At 43.8% G+C, this 14,694-nt stretch overlaps 1 long non-coding RNA gene across 1 annotated transcript; it reads right to left on the bottom strand.

The window, feature by feature from the left end:
• Nucleotides 1-7,928: 7,928 nt before the first annotated feature.
• On the bottom strand, nt 7,929-11,510 carry LOC122931951. The gene is made up of 3 exons (XR_006388256.1): nt 11,403-11,510; nt 9,438-9,503; nt 7,929-8,190 (listed from the first exon to the last, which is right to left on the bottom strand). It is a non-coding gene; the product is annotated as an uncharacterized LOC122931951 (long non-coding RNA).
• Between the last annotated feature and the right edge of the window lie 3,184 nt (nt 11,511-14,694).

Raw genomic sequence — 14,694 nt, 5'->3', positions numbered from 1 at the left:
ACGTTGGCTCTGTGTTTTGTAGCTTTTAATGCTATTTTTGTGCTATACCAGATAGTATATTTGGCTGACTGTTACTGTGATATCTATCCACTAGAATGTTACTTTATTTATTATTCTTGCTGTATGGTTTCTTATTGTTGTTTCCATTATAGATAGTGGAGAAATGATTGACTTATGACTTTTTTTTTTTTTTTTACATTGATCATGGTCTCATGAGATATGACTAAATCCTCATTCACACGTCAGTGTTTTGGTCAGTGATTTCCATCAGTGATTGTGAGCCAAAACCAGGATTGGAGCCTCCACAGACATAAGGTATAAGGGAAAGATCTGCACCTGTCCTGTGTTTAGAGGCGCACCTGGTTTTGGCTCTCAATCACTGATTGAACAGTGACTGTGTGAATGAGGCGTAAGTTTATGCGGCCATGCTCTCTGCATGCTGACACCTGCTGGCAAGAGTCTGTTATAACACTCTGTATGCTTATTGGACAGCGTCAGAGAAAAGAAACTCTGTCTTTGGAGACAAAACTGTGAAACTGGTCTTTGGAGCGGAGGCGTAATAACAAGCACTCGCTCCATTCACTTGAATGGTTGTATTACACTGCACTTCCGAGACAAAGTGCAGTGTAATCAAGAGGAAGCAGCGGGTGTCAGATCCCCGCCGATCAGATATTGATGACCTATCCTGACTACCACTCCTAAACATAGCCTTTATTATATATCATTAAAATTTAAAAAACTAATAACCCTAGTGATAACATAGCAGAGGTTTTCTTTCATTGTTTTCTTTGTTATCACTAGGGTTATTTTTTTATTTTAATGATATATAATAAAGGCTATGTTTTAGGGGTGGTAGTCTGTGACTGCTGATAATTATATATACCATCTGTCATAATATTATACCCACAGACGGGTTTCTGTCTGAACTGTGAGTCCTATCCTGACAATAGATCATCAATACTAATGGCTGAACAACCCCTTTAAGGCTAAAACTAAGAATGTTAGGATCCATTCATTATTTGGTTTTAAAAGGAATATGTTGGCAGCTTTGACCCCTCAGAGCTGCTGGCAGCACTAGATGGATGATGGTGTAATTGAAATCATACCTGGAGTGCTTTTCAAAGTGGCTGCATAGGTCACAAATAGAAGTTTTAACGCACCTCGCTCCACTGCTGCTGGGCCTTCATGTTGAAGTGCCCTCCACTCTCTGCACTGAGCTGCTCCACCCTGGACCACGGGTAGGCGAAGTGTACCACCTTGAAAAACAGTATAATTGTAACTAATAAGTATTATTAGTACAGGAAGCCCAGGGAGTAGTGAGTATGGTGCTGCTAATACTGGCATTACTCCCAAATCCTTGCTCCTTTTCTCCTGGCGCTGGCCTGGGTCCTGATATCATACAGCTTCAGTACCTAGTGTGTGTAGGAGTGCAGTAGGACCTGTCCCTCTATGACGCCAGGACACAGTGCTGGACGCAGAGTGGTGGAAGGAGCATCTGAAGGAGGAGAGGAGTGAAGAGAGTAGTGGTGAGCATTTTTTTGTTGGTCTGAGGTCTGCATTTAGAGGAGAGGAGGGTGGTGTGGGCTTTATAGTGGGGCAACAGTAGTCTGCATGAATTTGGGGTCTAATCTGCACTTTGTATGAATTTGGGGCTGATCTGGGGTCTGTATGAAGCTGGGGTCTGTATAAATTTGGGGTCTGTATAAATTTGGGGTCTGATCTGCAGTCGGTATAAATTTGGGGGATGAATTAATTTTGGGTTTAATATGGGGCCTGTATGAATTTGGGGGCTGTATTAATTTTGAGGTCTTGTCTGGGAGTCTTAATTTTGGGATCTGGGAGTCTGTATTAATTTTGCCGTCTGTACAATAAACTCAAATCAGTGTAGACGTCACCTGTGAGTAACTGAATTTACATTTGTTCTGCCCATGACTGCTTCTTTTTAAATTTGTTTACATCTCTATATTAGAAAGTAAGGGCACTTTTTGCGCTCTGCCCAAGGCACCAAAATGCCTTGTGCCAATCCTGATCACAGTAGACAATTTGGATAATTTCAGAGAAACATGTCCAGTGCAGAACTCAAGCTTCATGTAGGAATGCTCCATTTACAGCATCACATTGTGTTTCTCTGTCCGCTACTGAATTGTATTGTACTGACATAATCCAACGCCAGCGCAGAGGCTTATTAAGACTAAAACACAATTTTTAATAGCTATGCCCCTCAGGGCCCTCAAATTTCAGATCCGCAAAAACAGCGGGCAACTAATAGAACAGTCCTATCCTTGTCCCTAATGCGGACAATAATAGGACAAGTTGTATTTTTTTGCAGAATGGACATACGGAAAAGGAATGTACACAGAGTACTTTCCTTTTTTTTTTTTTTTTTTGCGGACCCATTGAAGTAAATGGTAAAGCATATGGGCTGCAAAATAATGGAAAGGACATGGAAAGAAAATACGTTGCAGTGCATGAGCCCTATGTCTGTTCTAAAGACCTGCACTTTTCTGTGAGTTTTATACCCCGCCAGCACTTGGCATGCTGCTGGATGATGCAGGGGGAGCCTCTCTGTCACCTTGTCAGAGCACTTCTGTCTTTAAACACTGTCTCTGCATTGATTAACTGACTGCTGAGAGCTCTTATAGAGCCGAGCTACTAATTGTCTCATTTTCTTTTAGGAAGGGATCACAGCTTCTTAAACAGCAGTCAGACAGCTGATGTAATGACAAGAAGAGGTTGGATACCATTCTTATCTCAAGCGGTAAATAATGGATACAAATGCTTAGGGAAATTGTGCAGCTGGGAAGACTTTCTTCTATAAGAACTGAAAGATGCAGCAGAACAGTTGATATACTGTGATGAAAATAGATATAAGGGTACTTTCACACTTGCGTTAAAGTTTTCCGGTATTGAGTTTCGTCCTAGGGGCTCAATACCGGGAAAGAAACTGATCAGTTTTATCCTAATGCATTCTTAATGGAGAGCAATCCGTTCAGTATGCTTTAGGATGTCTTCAGTTCAGTCAATCTTACGGTATTTGGCTGGAGAAAATACCGCAGTATGTGCAATGAGCAGGACACTGGTACGGTGGCCAAATATGCAGTGGGTCAGGATAGATGTGTATAAGTCTATGAGTTGTTCGTGACCCAATTGCAGCTTGCGCAGGTACTGTTGCAGGCAGGGGCTGACTGGCAACTTTTGGCCCAGGGGGCAAGTAACACGCAGAGGCCCACTGAGCCCCCCTCCTGCTTACCCATTTCCCCTGCTTCCTCCTGACCCCCCCCCCCCCTTGACACTTTCGTCAGCTGTATATTGTGGGGAACGGTATATGCTATGTGTGTATAACATAAACATATTTCATATGAAAACTTACAATTACTTGGCTTGGCCCTTGGGGATCTCGGACACCTCCACACTTTGTCCGGGGGCTCGGCGGAGCTGATGTGTTTTATCCTAATGAGAAAAATATCATAATAAGGATTTGGAGAAGGGGCAGAGGGATAGCAGAGCAGGGAGAGGCTGGTGCTGCTACTAGGGGGTCATACCATGGGGGAGTAATAAAGCCCACCATAATGCCCCCTTCCCAGTTGTAATAATTCTCCTTATAATAGACAGTGTCAAAAATACACCCTTGTAATGTCTCCAGTTGAGCTAATGTCCCCATAGTGCCCCCTATAATGTGCCAGTAGCCAATAGGCCCCCCTATAATGTGCCAGTAGCCAATAGGCCCCCCTATAATCTGCCAGTAGCCAATAGGCCCCCCTATAATCTGCCAGTAGCCATAGCCCCCCATATATTGTGCCAGTAGCCATAGGCCCCCTAATAATGTGCCAGTAGCCATATGCCCCCCTATAATGTGCCAGTAGCCATAGCCCCCCCTATATAATGTGCCAGTAGCCATACCCCCCCATAATGTGCCAGTAGCCATAGCCCCCTATAATGTGCCAGTAGCCAGATAGGGCCCCCCTATAATGTGCCAGTAGCCATATTGGGCCCCCCTATAATGTGCCAGTAGTCATAGCCCCCCTATAATGTGCCAGTAGCCATACCCCCCCTATAATGTGCCAGTAGCCATACCCCCCTATAATGTGCCAGTAGCCATACCCCCCCTATAATGTGCCAATAGCCAGATAGGGCCCCCCGATAATGTGCCAGTAGCCATATTGGGCCCCCTATAATGTGCCAGTAGCCATATTGGGCCCCCCTATAATGTGCCAGTAGCCATACCCCCCTATAATGTGCCAGTAGCCATACCCCCCTATAATGTGCCAGTAGCCAGAGAGGGCCCCCCTATAATGTGCCAGTAGCCCATAGGCCCCCTACTATAATGTTCCAGTAGCCAGATAGGGCCCCCCTATAATGTGCAAGTATCCAGATAGGGCCCCCCTATAATGTGCAAGTATCCAGATAGGGCCCCCCTATAATGTGCAAGTATCCAGATAGGGCCCCCCCCCTATAATGTGCCAGTAGCCAGTAGCCAGATAGGCCCCCCTATCAGTGACAGAAATAAGGAGGAAAAAAAGCCAGTCAGACTTATACTTACCTCCTACCTCCAGCCGAGTCCAGCACCTTCACTGAAATACTCCCGTCCCGCCTCCAGCGCTGCTCCTTACTTTACGGCCGCGCAGCGGCTCAGTCAGGCGGCGCGATGACATCATCTCGTCGCCTGCGCCGGTCCGGCGGCCTCTCTGATAGGCTGCCGGCCGCACGCCTCCCCAGCTCCCCGTCTCCCTCCGCAGGGCAGGCTGCAGTGTGCAGTCACATATAATTCCGGCCCAGCCGGCCGGGACAATGAGCTGACAGAGAGGCCCGGGGGGCAATTGCCCCCCTGCCCCCCGGCCCAGTCCGCCCCTGGTTGCAGGGCCCTTTAAGATGTAATAACTCGCGCACCAGGTGAGGAATGCCAGAGTGGGGATAGTGTCTCTGTGTAGCAGATATGGTAGTGTCAACGGTGTCTACTACCTGGGTACGGCTGGACTCCTGGATCCTGGCTCACTTGCAATAAAATGAGTGTTGCTAGTTGGAGTAACTGAGGAACTTTGGTAGTAAGGAATGAGATCCAGACTTGTGATATAATCCAACTTGTCTTTACTTAATGCAGCATAAATCCATACGAGTTACAGCAATAGTCCTTTAGGTCCCAGCAGGTATTGGCAATATGTGGCAGGGATCAATATCTCTTCTGCTTCTGATCATATGCCTGAAGAATATGGCAGGTATCTATCTTCTGCTCTCTCTGTCTTCTGGTTGGTATGGGCCTGACTAGCTGAGGAGGAATTTGTCTTCTCCTGGACTCTGGATATGACTCTGGATATGTACTCACAGTACTGCTCGCAGGGAATGGTTCTTCCTGGAGATCTATAGTTCTGGAGGTACTGTTTGTTTGTCCACAGTCAAGACTGCAGGGCTTGGACTGGGAAGAGTGATCTTTGGCCTCAGCCGAGGCACGATCCTGTCTTGGGATCCCTGTTTGTGGGAGCTCCTACTAACACAGCCTACCCCAAGCAGGGGCGGCTGGTACACTAAACTAGAACTTCTTTCTCCTCCCCATGAGACAGGACATGGGACCGGCCCACTTCTGCTCAGAGAGGAGGGGAACTAAACTGGAATGAACTATTACAGCCTAGATATACTAAACTGGCTAAGGTCCTGCTGGACACATTGCTGCCACCTGCTGGTGCACATGGAAATTACAGCAAATACATAAAACAGGCCTGGAAAATACATATAATGACATTAATGACAATATAATTAAACAAGATGACAATTTACATACCCCTAACATGTTGTAGTGGGAAGAAAGAGTTTGGTAACATACTCCGGGATGTTACATATTCTGCTGTATTTTCTCCATCCAAAATTCCAGAACACTTGCCGGAATGCCGAAATTATTTTCCATTGAAATGCATTAAAATGCACGCGCAGACCTTTAGAAATGCAAAAAATAAATAAATACCGGATCCGTTTTTCTGGATGACACTGGAGAGACGCAAATGCTATCCATTTGCAAATGGATTTCTGGATCCGTCAGGCAGTTCCGGCGACAGAACTGCCAGCCGGATCTTCACAACGCAAGTGTGAAAGTACTCTAAGCGGATCAAGAATATTCTTTATACCCCGTAATGGATAGAAAATTATCACTGGAAGCTGTTTGAGACTTTTTTCCCAGAACAGAATGGGCCTTAGTGCATATTTCAGGGCATTTAAAGCACTTGCGGTGCCCACGTTGGAAGTAGGAATAAGTCTCTGATTATATAGACTAATCAGAAACTAATGGACTCTTTGTAATCTAGGACAATGTAGACTTAACACAAGTGATTTAGCGCAGGAAAAGATACCTATACCTTTTTCTGTGTAATTTAGGGTCTCCTGTCTGATCATGGCTGGGGTCCCCTTGATTTTAAATGCATAGATAAAAGGGTGTAAGGCAGGACAGCAGGAGGTCATCTCAGATATGGAGATCAATGACCAAGCAGACTGGGCTACAATAAAATGGAATTTCTTTCTTAGGCCTCATGCACACTAATGTATTTTCTTTCCTTGTCCGTTTTTATTTTTTTGCGGACCGTATACAAAATCATTCATTTCAATGGGTCAGCAGAAAAAATGTAAGTCAATCCATCCGCATTCCGTTTCTGTATATATCCGTTCCGCTAAAAGATAGAATGTGGCTCCGCTAAAAGATAGAACGTGGCTCCATTCAAGTCAATGGGTCTGCAAAAAACACAGTATGCATACGGGACATGCTGTAGAAATGCTAGGCCCATCCCACTTTGCCCATATGTTTGGTGTTTACAAACAATAGCTGAGCATATGTGCAAGGTGCTGAACTAGGCCCCAATTTGTCTGCCTTGCCTCAGAAGCAGTGGTGTACATAGAGAAGTAAGGGCCCCATAGCAAGGATCAAGCCAGGCCCCCCACACAGGACTGAAGGGTTTCCGCCTAAACCCTTTTCAATGACCCTTGGGCCATTTTCCACTGCCTCATTTGCTAAAAGTTGTTCCATTAGTGGCTAGAGTCCTGACCAAGTTTTTACCTCCGGTAGAAGAGGAGATAATCCCAACTAAGACTTGGCCACCTCTTGCCCCGATGCATATCACGAGCGGCTTACAAAGGAGCAGGCATGGGGGGAGGTCACTCGCGAGATGCTGGCCAGAGAGTGGGAGAAGGGAAAGTCTACCTTTGATGCACTGGTGTATATATAAGGGAAGCAGGGAAATTAGGAATTTTTTGTGAAGGGGCACCCTGAGGATGTTATTAAATTGTTATATTCCTTGTCACCTTCCACGGCACTATACGTTGATAAATTACATCAGCGATGGCCATTTGTGACTCTTCTGCTGTAATGAAACTACAATTCCCACAGTGCCCTGCTGATCTATTTAGGCTGATCTATAAAGTCTGGACATGCTGGGAGTTGTAGTTTGTAAACAGCTGTAGAGCCGCATATTGTGTATCCCTGTATTTTAACTATATAACGTTTGAGCACTGGCACGTTTCCCTGGTTACAACAACCCTGCTATCCAGCAGCGGTGGCCATGCTTGCATATTATAGGACAAATTGCCACCCTCTCTGTTGGCTGGGACCACTGGCGCTGGGATAGTCCTGCTCTTTTTCCTGTACTGTTCAAGCGCGGTCACTGCAGCTGGATTTCATGGTGTTAGTAACCATGGAAACAAGAAGTGTATCAAGTGATTTTAAAATGAAGGCAGCCAGCGTAGGAAGAAATGTTGGTAATAAAAATAGATTATAAAGTGGCTTGTATTCATGTTTTAAACATTATAAATGCTACCTGCTGAGGTGAACCAACCCTTTAGAATCAAATAGAGTGAAATGTGTTTTTTTTGGCCATTGAATGTATATGCCCCAAATCAATTTAAAAAAACATGCGTACAGCACTAACACAATTTTAGTACAATACAAGTTACTGTATATGGTATCACTATAAATGTTTTTCAATTTATACATTTTGTTTAACCATTTGTACACATGTGCATTTATACATGTGTACATATACATTTAGAATGGTTGTTATGTTATATTTCTACAGTGCAACGAGTGAAGACGCGCTGGCAATCATGCCGCAATCAGTTTTGGCGGGAACTGGTGATTTCACAGGGACACAGTGGCGATGGCGGGCTTTGAAAGATACGAAGCAGCTTCAGTTTTTGCAACCTGTGGTGGATCTTAGGCTGTGAGTACAAAATCAATTTAGAAGTTGTTATAATTGTATACATGCAAAAAACAAGCTTGATTTTGGCTTTTATTGTGTATGAATGATAACAGAATAGAAGTAATTTTTTATGCTAATCTCTAACAAGCTGGATTGCACATGCCTGTTACACTTTGTTCTCTGGCGGTAATATACCGACCTTGTCCAGACCATGCTAGAAGAAGACTTCCATCTAGCATTGTTTCTCCTGACATGAACTGCACAAATGGGTGACATCTGAAACACCTGAGGATAGCGATAAGGAACATCCATCTGTGCAGGTCCCATCAACAGCTTGTCAACATTGGTAGGCGGAAGTCGGTGTCTACCATAGTGTGGACAAGGACAGTACATCACTGCCAGTACTGAAACAGACCTTGCTTGCCCTTTGTAATGCAGCACATGGCTATAATGGGAACAATGGACCAAGACATTAACAAATAATGTACTTACTTTAGACTACATGAGATATGAAGGGAACCCAAATAACCACTTTATTAAGAGCTTCTACAGCCTTTTAATAATGACAAGCAATACTTAAACTAGTTCATCAATATTTTAAAAGGCTGCTGGACCCTTGTGTTCCAGTGAGGGTTCTTAAATGTGTTTTATATGGTAATACCCTTTATACACACATTGTTTATTCATAATGATCTCTCATTCACAGCACCATTGACAGCCTGGAGGAACTAGGGAGTAATGCAACCAGCTCTACGGAGGAATAGCAAGCTGCTGGTCCCCTGGAATCTCCTCGTCCTGTGGCTGAAGGAGCCAAAACAGCTGTGTCGTCCTGAAAGACAGGAGGAGTCTTCGGCTTTTGAGGCAGCTGCTGCAGTGCCATTCAGCCCAGAACGACCCAGGAGACAGCAACGGCGGAGAAGGGGGGCTAGAGACATTCTGGAATCTGCCTCAAATACTCAAACCCTGATTGATGCTCAGGTACTCGAGTATTTTAGGCAGAGAAGGAATGAAGGGAAGGAGGAGCGACTGCTAAGTGGGCTCGCTCCCTTGATACAAAATTTTTCTATACAAAAAAATTATTATATGCCTCCATTATTGCTTCCGCGTTCGCCATAATGGATTTGCCAATGGATCCAATGGAGCTGGTGCGGACTAGGGATAACATGAAGCAGCGGGCTTTAATGTTATCCACAGAACCACAACCTGGGCCCAGCTAGTTGTCACACCATGCTAAGCGCAGCTCTTAATCAAAGCCCCTGTACTTACAGGAGCAGGAATATGGTGCTGGGATAACCTCCAAAGCCAGGACCTTGGACAGCGTCTTGAAGTGTTCTGCATGACAAAAAAAAAAAATGTTGTTAAAACTATCTACTGTGACACAGTGAGAGGTTTGGTCTGGGAAAACAGGTATTTTCCTCCCAGCCTGTGCTGCTGGGCTAATTTACAGCCAGGTGAGGTAAAATACCGGACTGGATTTTAAGTGCCTGTCCGAGTTTTGGCAGCACCTGGCTATCCTTAAATAGGCAGCTGGGCTCAGAAACCATCTCTCTGTGTTGGAATCTGTGAGCCTTGTGTCTGGATGAAGACTTGCTACCTGTTTGGCGTGAAAACATGTTGGTGCTGCTATGGTCAAGGACTTTGAGGCAGAAATTCCACATGGTGTGAATTACCACCAACACCGCAAGGTGACTTTTTGTTTAAATACGACTGCTTGTTTTGTCATTTGCCTAAAGTGTGAATAAAACACTGAACTGTTTGATCCAAAGAACTTGTTGCCTCTATACTGCGTCCGCTAATCCTGTCTACCAGAGCGAAACCCCACACTACACAGGTGGGTACGTCATCAAACATTAAATAGGGCCTATACATATAATTATAAAGCGGTAGTAGCGGGTTTTTGTGGACAAAAAATAATAATAATTTACATACTCACTCATAAACACATTTCAAAAAAGAACATTAATTAACACAGACAGATTTTTTTTGGTTTTGGCTACAGTTGAACCCCAGCCCACAAGCCCACTTCAAGGGTCCTCTTTGTCTTGTAAGTCCCTACACTATCTACATATAATCCCAATACCAAAATAAAAAAACTCACTAGAAAACAACAAAAACCAAGAGTCCAGATCAATTCATAGTCTGCCATGAACTACGTCCATCTGCCACGGCAATGCACCCTCAGGACTTGAAAAATATTCTTCATAGAGGTCCCGAACTGCAAGCCCTGCAGTTCCAGGTCGTCTATGAAGGGTCTGGTCCAATCCTCCATATGAAGATGTACCAGTTTCTAACAAATCAAATTCTGAGGGAGCATCATGAATCCTGACTAAGTTATGCAGGATCACACATGCTTGAATAACCCAGGTGGCATTCTCTGGCGCCATCTGTAAGGATGACAGTAATACTTCCATTTGTGTGTGAGTATTCCAAATGCACACTCAACATACCGATGGGCTCTACTCAGCCGATAGTTGAAGATACGTCTGCTGTCATCCAGGTTGCGTCTGGAGAAGGGGCGCATGACGTGTGGTGCCAAAGCAAACCCTTCATCAGCCGCAATTACAAATGGAGCCCATGGTCCAGTAGAACCTTCTGGGAGGGCTAGTTGTTTGGCTTGAAGTCTCTCACACATTCTAGAAGAACTAAAAATGCACACATCTGCAGTTTTCCCATAGGCCCCAATATCCACAATTATAAACCTGTGTCAGCCAGGGGCGTAGCTAACGGCTCATTGGCCCTAGTGCGAGAGTTCAGGTTGAGCCCCCCTTCCCTCAGTGCGTTGTGGCACAAGGGTCTTTGGGCCCCCTCAGGCTCCTGGGCCTGGTAGCGACTGCTATCTCTGCACCCCCTATATCTACGCCCATGGTGTCAGCCAAGGCCAAAAGCACTACCGATAAATATTGCAGTAATTGTAGTATGGGAACCCTGAGTGAGGCGGCTTCTTAACACGTATGTGTTTGCCATCCGGTGCCCCAATGCAGTTTGGAAACTGTGCATCGACATAAAAACCCTCAGCAATTCGGATCTAATCCTCCACTTTGGGCTCTGGCAAAAATCTGGAAAAAATAAATAAATAATGCAACACAGAAATACTCGCACCAAAAATACACACCAAATCTAACTATGCACATTATCAAATTGTACACTATTACACATATTACAAATAGCAAAAATAGTAAAATTTTATAGTTTGCACATTCAAAAAAAAGAAAAAAAGAAACAAATATATACCTCAACGTCACAATGAGCCGTTCCTCAGGAGAAATGCAGCGCCTCATATTTGTGTCCTGGTATGTGAGGCCAGGGCGCAGAGTTGCTAACAACAAGTCAGAGCTGTTCACAGACATACAACAATACCCATGACATTTTTCAGGATGCTGCCGCAGATCCATGTACAGCGTGTTGAAGTGACCCTTCCTGCGCTGCTGAGAGACAATTGGGTGGACCCAATGCCTTCTCCTCCTCACTTCCACGTTCAGCATAGTTCCTGTTGCTGATAAAGCAGAGAGCACAAGAGAACCAGTTCTTCCGAATCGTCAGCCATGATACAACAGATAACAGCCGCCAGAAACGAATGTTTGGCAAACACAGAATTTCAACTAAGCTCTCAATGAAGTAACAGCAATCACATGACCAAGAGAAGGAGTGAAAAAGGCATGTGTTCAAAAATGATTACCAAGTTCCTGTTTCTATTTGCGATCCGCAAACAGAAACCATATGGAGATTTTTTGCGGAAATACGGAATGGAAATACTACGGAAACAAAAAATTGAACAACGGATCCGTGAAATACGGATGGCAAAATACATACGGTCGTGTGCATGAGGACTTACTGAGTGGATGATGGGTGTAGTGCAAATACATGGAGTAGGCAGAGTTCTACAGTATTTAAACCCTTAGTGACCAGTCTGTTTTGGGCCTTACTGACCAAGCATTTTTCTTCCTTTTTTTTTCAACAACGCGTTCCAAGAGCTATAACTTTTTTATTTTTCCATCTATATCGCTTTATGGGGGCTTGATTTTTGTGATACAAGTTGTAGTTTTTAATGGTGCCATTTTGGGGTACACATGACTTTATGATTAATTTTTATTAACTCTTTCTAGGAGGGAGATGGGAAAAACAGCAATACTGCCACTGCATTTTTAAGTTATAAAATTTACGCCGTTCCTTTTTCAGTATAAATAACATATCTTTATTCTCTGGCTCAGTACAATTACAGTGTTACTAAATACATATATTTTATTTTTTACTTTTTACTACTTCTTGGCAATAAAACCCCTTTTTTCAAAAGAAAAAAATGTTTTTGCATTGCCGCTTTCCAAGACCTATACCTTTTTTATTTTTATTTCCATGGAGTTCTGTGAGGGCTTGATTTTTGCGGGACGACTTGTATTTTTCATTGGTATCATTTTGGAGTAAATGGTGGTTTTTGTCTGCTTGATATTCCGTTTTTTCAGTGGCAATTAGCAATTCTTTTTTTTTACGGCTTTCACCGTACGGGATAATTTATGTGATATTTATGTAGTCCAGGTCATTACGGATGTGGCAATACCAAACATATGGGGGAGTTTTTTTCTATTGAAAAGTGTATTTTTTATTGGAAAAAACACGTAAAAGCGTTTTTTTTTGTTGAATAAATGTGGGTTTTTTAACTTTTTTTTTACCACTTAATAGTCCCACAAGGGGACTATAACAGACAGATTTTTGATAGATTTTACAATGCAATTCATTATCCCTATAGCCTAAGGCCCCTTAGTGACCTCCGTAAAAAAGCGTATGGGTGGTCACTAAGGGGTTAAAAGTAGGTTTTTCCGAAAGGCTGTGTATAGGGATGGCTAAAGTGCTGGCCCTCCCTGAGTCTCTTTCTACAATCTTCCCTAAATTCATGCAATCAGTCTGAATATTTCTCTGCAAAACCCAATTACGGGGTTCATTCATAGATCGGCTAGCCGGTCCGTCTCAGTAGTGTCGCGAGTGCCAGAAGCAATATAACCCAAACTACTTAAAGTCTATAGCCGTATGCTTGTGTTATCTTTACTGCCTTTTCTAAACACTGTCCCTTAAATGGTCCTCAACCTTCTGTAATAATTCAGTGCTTTTCTGGCAGCTTTCACTCACATTCACTCACAGGAATGGTGTCTCCCTGGACAAGACTTCCATCTTGGTCTACTTGGCAGCAGCACACACCAAGCAAATCTTCTCACTGGCTCGCTTACCAGAAGACTCGCTAACTAGGATACATATCCTTTCCACATAGTGGGTAGTTAGCATCACAGTAAACATTTTAACAGCTTTAACTGTAAACCATAGCACCATAGCATTAACTATTTAGCAGTGAGCCAGCAGGTCACTGTAGTTATAGGACTCAGATCTCTATTTTTCTGGTACAGAACTCCTAATCCCCTGTTTCCTTTCATACAACCATAATTATAGTACATTCTTTTTGCCTGAAGTCCCCACTGGAGGAAGTTCACAACAATTGGATTTACCAGTATACAGCTCCAGCTCCACAGCTCCATATACAGTGAGCTCCACCTACAGGATTAGAAAAGGGCTCAGATTAAGGTTTCCAGGTACTAAAAAATCCCACATCAAAAATCCCAGATCAGTGGTGGCAAACCTATGGCACACGTGCCAGAGGGGGCACTCAGAGCCCTTTCTGTGGGCAGGCGGCTCTTTGTGGGCCATGTGTAGGGTTTCCACCTGTGCGCTATTACTAATAAGCACTTCTATTGTGGAGCGCTCATTAGTACAGCCTTTGCCACAGTCTCCTGCGTGTGTTAAAAAATAAATAAAACTCACTTATCCATTTAGTCGCGCCGCGGGGAACACTTGATGCTCAGTGGATGAACACAGGTCTTGTCACCTCACAATCAAATGATGCGGTGAGTTTTATTTTTTTGCACAAGAGTCAGGAAGGGGGCATTAATAATACTGTGACCTCTAATCAGGGCAATATTAATACTGGGAGCCACTAATGGAGGAACAATAATACTAGGGGGCACTAATGGGGGCATTCATTTTACCAGGGACCAGGGGCCATTAATGCGGGCCTTATTAATACTGGGGTCTATTAATAGGGCATTATTATTACTGGGGGTCACTAATAGGAGCCTTATTAATATTGAGGCCACTACTGGGGCATTATCACTGCAGGCAATTAATGAGGCTTTATTAATACTGGGGGCCACTAATAAGAGCCTTAATAATACTAGGGGGCACTAAAAGGGTATGATTAACACTGGGCCACTTATGGGGGTATTTTTAATACTGGGTGCCACTAATGGGGGCCTTATTAATACTGGGGGCCACTAATGGGCCATTATTAATAATGGGGGCCAATAATGGCACATTTTTAATACTAGGGGGGCGCCAACGGGGACATTAATTTTACTGAGGCCTGTGTTAAGCCATGACCCCACAGCTTAACGTGACTAGTATTTTAAGATAAATAAGTGGCTTTTGGGCTGCAGTTTGGGCACTCAGTTTCTAAAAGGTTTGCCATCACTGTCCTAGATGCATC

Source organism: Bufo gargarizans, chromosome 3, assembly GCF_014858855.1.
Source record: "Bufo gargarizans isolate SCDJY-AF-19 chromosome 3, ASM1485885v1, whole genome shotgun sequence".
In the NCBI taxonomy this organism is placed as follows: Eukaryota; Metazoa; Chordata; class Amphibia; order Anura; family Bufonidae; genus Bufo; species Bufo gargarizans.
Note: the sequence above shows the minus strand (reverse complement) of the source record. Positions and strands in the feature narration are given on the sequence as shown.